At 44.3% G+C, this 8297-nt stretch overlaps 1 long non-coding RNA gene across 1 annotated transcript in view; it reads left to right on the top strand.

Moving 5' to 3' along the window:
• The window catches only part of LOC140702891 (uncharacterized), a 34492-nt gene extending 26961 nt beyond the window's left edge, over positions 1-7531 (top strand). The window contains exons 2-3 of the long non-coding RNA XR_012082186.2: positions 4887-4966; positions 7095-7531. This is a non-coding gene — a long non-coding RNA (uncharacterized LOC140702891). The remainder of the gene's footprint in view (positions 1-4886; positions 4967-7094) is intronic.
• Positions 7532-8297: the final 766 nt, after the last annotated feature.

The following is an 8297-nucleotide window of genomic DNA, read 5'->3' as shown; positions in this document are numbered from 1 at the left end:
CAATTTCAAAACCAGGTACATTTAACTTTTTGTCATCATTATATACACATAGTCCATGTTCTTTCGCCGTCTTCATTCTTCAGGTCTTCTTGATAAGGCGTCAGCAACACAGTTCACTGACCCTCTGACCACCTTCACTTCAAAGTCATAGTCCTGTAGGTTTAAAGCCCACCTCATAAGTTTGCTATTGTGGGTTTTCATTGTCTTTAACCATTGCAATGGTGAATGGTCAGTACACAGAATAAAATGTCTTCCCCAGATGTAAGGCTTGGCCTTCTGGATCGCGTAGACTATGGCCAAACACTCCTTCTCCACGGTTGCCAAATGTCTCTCACCTTTTTGAAGTTTCCTACTCAGGTAGGACACTGGATGTTGGTCACCATCCTCATCCTCCTGGCACAGAACTGCTCCTACCCCGCTGTTAGACGCATCGGTGTAGATTATGAACTCCCGGTCGAAGTCTGGAGCCCGCAGGACAGGATAGTTGATTAACGCCTCCTTCAACCTCTGGAACGCCGCCTCACAGTCGCTGGTCCACGGGATGCGGTCATCAGCCTTCTTCCTCGTCAGATCGGTCAGCGGAGCCGCAATCTCGCTAAACCTCGGGATGAACTTTCTGTAGTAGCCCACCAACCCAAGAAATGATTTGACTTTTTTCTTGGTGTTGGGTCTAGGCCAATCACGAACAGCTTCTATTTTGGCCTCCAGGGGTTTTATCACTCCTCCCCCTACCATGTGACCCAAGTATTTTATTTCTGGGCTACCCAGCTGACACTTGCTGGCCTTTACTGTTAGCCCTGCTGCACTTAACCTCTGCAGCACTAACTCCAGGTGTATCAGGTGATCTTCCCAGGTATTACTGAAGATCCCTATGTCGTCAATGTAGGCCACTGTAAAGTCACTGAGCCCTGCCAAGGTCTGGTCCATCAGCCTTTGGAATGTGGCTGGTGCATTTCTGAGACCAAAGCTCAGGACTCGAAACTCATAGAGACCAAAAGGGCTGCAAAAGGCAGTCTTTTCTTGATCCCTGGGATCAATTCTTAATTGCCAATATCCCTTTACCAGGTCCAATGATGAGATGAACCGACAACCCCCTATGGTTTCAATCAGGTTGTCTAGCCTGGGCATTGGGTAGGCATCAGGAGTGGTTACACGGTTTAATTTCCTGTAATCAACACAAAACCTAATGCTCCCATCAGGCTTGTCCACAAGGACTATCGGAGAGGACCAAGGACTAGAAGAGGGGACGATTATGTTCTCCCTCAGCATCTCGTCCAGCTCCTTCCGCACCTTGTCCCTATAGGGTCCCGTTACTCGGTATGGGGATACTGCCTGCGGGGGTGCATCCCCTGTGTGGATCCGATGCATCACTCCCTTCACTATCCCCGGCTTGTTGGAAAACACCTGTTGATATTTACTAAGCAGCATTTTTAGTTCTTGCTGCTGGTCTTGGGTGAGTGCAGGACTGATCTTTACCTCCTCTGGGTTGTATTTTACTTCCCCTCTACCCTCCCAGAAGGGTAATTCCGCTTCCTCACTCTCAGCTGCTTTTATCGCGAATAAAACCCTCTGTTCCCCTCTGTAGTAGGGTTTTAGGGCATTCACATGAACCACCCTCCTTGCTTGGTTCTCCTCCTGCTCTATTAGGTAGTTCAGGTCTGACATCTTGGAAATGACCCTATATGGTCCTGCCCATTTGAGCTGCAGTTTATTCTCTCTGCAGGGCCTAAGCCAAAGCACTTCCTCCCCTGGGTCAAAGTGCCTCTCTCTAGCTTTGTGGTCATACCATGTTTTCTGTCTGACCTTCTGAGCTTGCAGGTTTTCTGCTGCCAGCTCTAGATTTCTCCTTAGGTCATTCATCAAGGTGTCTATGTAAGTCACAACGTCTTGTGGGTCATCCTGGGTGATCTGCTCCCAATTTTGTTTGATCAAATCAAGGGGCCCTTTCACCCCTAAGTGTGCAGCAAACATGTCAGAGTGACCCCTTTGTAAGATCATGGGGCGATACTTTTCAGGTACCACCAGCTGACTTCTGATCCCATCTCCCCCTTTTGAGATATTCCTCAGGGTTTCTCTATATAAAATCCCCTTTTCCTCCAGAAATCTCACTGGGGTTTCAGGTGTTAGCTGGGCGTCAGTCACCTGTTCAAAACACTTTTGGAGAGTGGCGTCTGCCTTTTGCTCCTGTCCAAATCTGCTGTCTGTGGTTAAGGTTTCCACCACAGCTTCTGAACTCCCCTCTGCTACCGTCTCTGGCTCATCATTACCCCCCTGAACTGTCCCTGTGGTGGCTTGTGAGCGTGTAATCACTAGCACCCGTTTCACATGTTCAGCCAGGTCATTTCCCACGAGCACGGCTGCTGGCAGAGTCGATGAAATCGCTATCCGCCAATCTCCCCTCCAGCCTTGAAAGTTGACAGGTACCTCTGCTACTGGCAGAGAGATTACCTGCCCCTCAATACCTGCCACCTTCATGCTCTCATTTGGGATTATAAACTCCCGAGGAATAATATCTGGATGGCACAGGGTTACCTGGGAACAAGTGTCCCGCAGCCCCCTATACTGACGGTCAAGTATTCCTACGTCCACCCCGGCTGTCTCAAACAACTGAGAATCTGTTTTTACCAGCAAGCAGCGCTTCACCTCTATAAGAGGACCATTTTCCTCAGCCTGATCAGCAGAGGTAGCTGTTCCAGACTGAGTAGTCATGGCAACAGGCTCCCTCAGTGACAATGAGCTTTGCTCTTTCTGGACACAGAACACAGCTTTTGGCTTGGTCCCACTAGAATTCTGAGGCACCATTCCTTTTAGCTGCTTCAATTTCTCACACTCTGAGATTAGATGACCCTTTCCCTGACAGAAATAACATTTTCTGGTGTATTTTGATTCTCTCTCCTCTTGTTTGGGTTTTCCCTCCAAATTCTGAGGTCTTAGTTTCATGTCTGAGGGCTTCCCTTCACCATGGGCCCCTCCCCCTTGCTGGCTTTTCCCTGGTCCCTGAGAGTACTTGCTGTAGGCTTCTTTGGGTTTACCCACAGATTTCCCCTCACCCAAGGGCTTTCTTATTTGGGAAATAAAATCCGCGATCTCTGCGGCTGCTGCCACAGTTTTTGGTTTCCTTTCCCTCACCTGGAATTTCAATTCCCCTTGCAGGACTGAATAGAACTGTTCCAGTGCTATCAAGTCTTTAAGCTGCTCATAGGTCTCTGTCCCTTCCTGCGATAGCCATTTCTCAAGCAGCCTCACCAATTGGGCCCCCACTTGGGTAAAAGTCTGTTCTGGTTTTTTTGTGAGGGACCTGAATCTTTGTCTCAGCTGCTCTGCATTTATCCCATGTCTGGCAAACACCAGTTTTTTAAACTCTGCAAAATCCTTCATCAGTTCCTCAGGCATCTCGGCATAAACCTCAGCCAGGCTACCACTGATTAAAGACCGCATGATGGTCATCTTCTCAGTTTCCCTCACTGAGAAGTCCACAAACGCTCTTTCCACTAAGGAAAAGAACACCTCAGGACAATCTCCCTTGTGGTACACAGGGAATTTCTTCAGGTCAGCCTTAGACAATTGGCCTCCCTCAGAATCCCTATTATTATTATTGTTCTGGTTCATCAGTTCCAATCTCTTTAATTCAAACGCCATTCTCTCTCTCTCCAATCTTTCCTGCCTCTCCCTTTCCTCCATTTCAAATTGCCTCATCCTCAGTTCATGCTGTTGGACTAGGATCAATTTTCTGAGTTCTGGGTTCTGCTCTCCTGTGCTGTCACCTTGCACTGAGCCAAATTCATCCTCAGAACCTTGGTCAATCTGGGGGTCTTTCACTTCACTCATTTCGGCCATCTGGCTTCGAGTCAAGGGCATAATCCCCCCTCAGAACAGGCTGCTTTAAAAAGTCAAGCCTCAGAATAAAACGACCACTTTTTTCCTTTTTGCCTCAGAACCAGCTCTCCCTAGAGATTGCTGCTGTTCTTCAGCACTTAAATTGCAACAGTATCGAGTCAGAGCCTACCCCCCTCTGCTGGGCCTCTCAGCTGGCAAGCTAGATCACTGTTACTACGCAGTTTTGCCTCAGCTTTTTTCCCGCCAAAACTAGGCTGCCTCAGAGCACCTTAATCTAAGTCTCCCCAGTTGGCACGTTCTTCCACTAGTGCACCTCCCCGTGAGGTACACCTAGAAGATTACCTACGCGCCTCAGACTGTCCCTGACTAGACCCCCCTTGCTCTGGGCACACCTGCCAAGGCTTTGCTGGACCGCTGGACAACTGGACCAGTCGTATCCCACACGCTGGACACCAATCAATGTGACAAACCCAGACCTACTGGGATCTGCCACACTTTCACTAAGCTGCCACCAACCATTCCCTATAAGAAGTCACACAGACCAGGGATGGATTTTTAAACAATAAAAAGAATAAGGTTTATTTAAATACACACAGGGATAATAAAATGATCAGATGTATAAAATAAAGTAACGTGGCTTATTCTCACTCATACATGCACACAGTTTGGTTCACACAGAACCCTTAACTTGAAGCACAGACCCTGAACCTATCAGTTCTGGCTAACCAACAGACACCTGAACCTATCAGGTTGGTACTCTGACACACAGAAGTACCCTGTCTGACACACAGACTCCCACAACAGCTTCTTCTTCCCAGCTGCTGCTTTGTCACAACCCAGTGTCTCTCAGCATCTCAGCATCTCACACGCTCCACATATATATACAGTACAGCCCCTCCTCCTGATGTCCCGCCTTCCACTCCCCATAGGATGGAACTTTCCCTCCAAACCCATGACAGACAGGTAACATCAGTGCTGTATGTAACAGTAGGCAACAAAACTTCTATGTTTAGTACATGTTTGTCTTATTACCTTTTATATAATTCTAGAGAGCAGAAAATGGAGGAGAAATAAAGTGTAGTTAACAAAGGAATAACAGGAAGCAAAGGACAATCGAATTGACTCTAAGGTATGGTGGACTGCAAATACGGGGCATGTTCTCCACTGGCATCCAGTGCTGAAGAAGAATGCAGTATTGTGTTTTTCCATCAGAAGTAATTAGTAGCGCACAAACACTGCCCTTCAGAACACGGCCAAAGAGCCTGAAAAACCCAGAACAACCACTGCCTCCTCTTATTTTCAAAAGTGTTCAGTTAAATCTAGTTCTTAGTGCCAAGTAGAGCAGATCAGACGAATAGAAGGCACTTGCTAAGTCAACAAGGCAATTGATTCAGTGGTCTACTCTAGTTAATTACATGATGGCAAGCTGATTCTGACTCAGGGCAATCCTTTCCATGGTACATAACTTCAGAGTACTTTGAGGGCACTCTAGGACTGTGTAACTTGCCCAAGACTATGAAGGCTGGCTTTTCTGTCAGGAGGCACATGACAATGGGGAATCAACTTCCCAATCTCTGTCTCTGCAGCCAGATACCCAGTTCATGGCCACTGTACTTAGGACTAACAATTGGATTTAGCCCATTATCTTTTCCTTCGATCATTCAGTATTTGGGTGGAGAATGCACCCTCTCCAGCAGCAAGAAGATAATGAATAATTGACAGATGCATTGCAAGCAGACTTCCAAACTGATAAAGGGCTGATTAATTTAAGTCATAGATGCATTATTACAACAAGGGTTGCAATAAAAGACGCTCCCAAAATATTCTTTTGAAAATTATCTATAATATCTTCTCATTGCACTTGTCTCTATGATAATTGTTATCTTTTTGTCTGGTGTCTGTTGCATTTCCTTGGTATATCAGGAAAAAAAATGAAAGGGAAGCTGAAGTTTTCTTCCAAACATTTCACTCAAACCAGGGCAATGTTATTGTTTGCGTTGTTATTACAATAATTAAAAAATAGATTACATTAAATTATTACAACAGTTTAAGATATGCAGATGAAACCATCTTAGATCATTGCAGAAAGCAGCAGTGATATATTTATTTGGCAATGACTTGAACCACTTTTTCGAGAAAGTGAAAGAAGACAGTGCCAAAGCAGGACTGTAGCTGAACATTAAGACAAAAATCACGACCGCAGAAGAACTACATAACTTTATTGTTGACAATGAAAAAAATTGAAATAGTTAAGAGATTTTGTTCACCTTGGTTCAGTCATCAGTCCAAATGGAGACTGTAGCCAAGAAATCAGAAGGAGACTGAAACTCAGAAGACAAGCAACGAGAGAACTAGAAAAGATTGTCAAGTGTAAGGATGTGTCACCAGAGACCAAGACCACAGTCATCCACACTCTTGTATTTCCAGTCTCCATATCTGTGAAGATTCTCAGTCATCCAGGTGTGGTTATCTAGAAGATGAGTCATGGGAACTTGACTTCTTTCTTGTTAGGTTAAAATGTTTTGCTACTCATCGAAGTAAGACTGAAGAAGCTACTTGGATGAGTAGCGAAATGTTTCAACCTAACAAGAAAGAAGTCCAGTTACCATGACTCAACTTTGAGATTCCAGTCACCATGTACGGGTATGAGAGATGGAGAATAAAGAAAGATGGCAGGAAAATAATGGATTTGTTTAAAATGTGGTGCTGCAGGAAAGCTTTGTACATACTGTAGACTGCCAGATTGACAAACAAGTGGATCCTAGATCAAATCAAGCCTGAACTATATCTGGATCAAAATTAAAAATTTTGAAGCTGTGGTTGCCCTACTTCGGGCACATCATGAGAAAGCAAGATTCTCTGGAAAAGGCAATACTGCTGAGAAAGGTTGAAAACACCAGGAAAAGAGAAAGACCAAATTTAAGATGGATTGACTCCCCTAAGGAACCACAGCCTTGAGACTGCAAGAGCTGAGCAGGGATGTTAAGAACAGGAGATTTTGGAGATGTTGCCATTAGTTGGGAGTGACTTGATGGCACACAACAACAAAGTCATTAGTCTGCAGATAACCTATAAAAAGGATACTGCATGGAAATCTTAATATCATAGGGTTATCTCTTTGCGAAAGGCTAAACAAGCCTTTTAAATGTAGCTGAAGAAATTCAGAGCTGACTCCTTGTACTTCCACCAATTGAACAATGAGTAAATAATCTCTCTCTCTCTCTCTCTCTCTCTCTCTCTCTGCTTTGTGTACCTAGTATAGTATAGGCATCCTTCAGTCTCGAAAGACTATGGTAATGTGCTCTGTATGGAGAACTTGGAACAGCGTCTAGTGTGGCTGAGAAGGCCAATTCGAGAATGACAATCCCTTCCACACTGAAGACAAATCCAATCTGTCCCCTGTCCGGCTCCCTGCTTTTGCTGCTTTTGTGACTTCCTCTTTGCCTCGGCCTGCTGGGCAAGGTGGTAACCAAATAGTGAGGATTGAATGCTGTCCATATGCCCTTTCTAGAGACCAGGAGATATCAACCCTTTCATGAATAATACAAGCTTTCCAGCACAAACAGTGATTCAGAGTCTCTGTATTATTTTGACCTGGAAAAATATAGAAGAAAGTCCACACACAGTTTTGAAGACCTCATACACTGATATTGAATGTTCTAATTTACAATAAACTTATATCTCAAAATGAAAATATTATTTATTTATTTATTTATTTATTTATTTATTTATTTATTTATTTATTTATTTATTGCATTTATATGCCGCCCATCTAGACATAGTCTACTCTGGGCGGCTCACAATTTATCATCTAAAATACTCGAATAGCAAAACATCAAAGTGAGAGAGGGTGAACATTGTGAAACCAATATCTGTGTAGAGATGCAGCCAGCTGGTCCTGCTTAAAAAAAAATAACCCCTCTCGGAATCTGGCAGTTTTTTTCCTACTGACAAAGCTAGTTATCTTTGGGAAACACTAAAAAGGCATCATAATGTGGATAAGCAGTTAGGCATGATGGGAACCAGAAAGAGGAATGCCTGATATTTGTTGGCACAACAAAGTCCCTCCCTATATGCACTATATCTCTATGCATAACACAGATTTTATATTGCCTAATGGCTGTCCCATTCCTAGTAAGGGTCATAGCTGGCAGAGCTTGTGGTACATTTAGTATATTAGACACTGAGCTGCCTTAAAAGGTAAAAGACATCTGTTCATCTTGGCACAAGTTTGCCTCACTCCACATGTTGCAAGATAGCCTGCTTTTGTTTTCTGATTGATCATCAGGAGGTGAATGTGAGCTTCATTTGCAAGTCTAATTGGTGGGCCACAAGGCATTGAATGGAGGGGAAACATTGGAAAACAGGAAATAATTATTTCTCACAACATTATGATTTCCTCCTCAGGTGCAACAAATTTCTAATATTCTGCACACTCAAGATGCTGGAACATCTTGTGT

Source organism: Pogona vitticeps, chromosome 1, assembly GCF_051106095.1.
Source record: "Pogona vitticeps strain Pit_001003342236 chromosome 1, PviZW2.1, whole genome shotgun sequence".
Classification (NCBI taxonomy): Eukaryota; Metazoa; Chordata; class Lepidosauria; order Squamata; family Agamidae; genus Pogona; species Pogona vitticeps.
The sequence above is the reverse complement of the archived record's forward strand: the minus strand, read 5'-3'. Positions and strand labels throughout refer to the sequence as shown.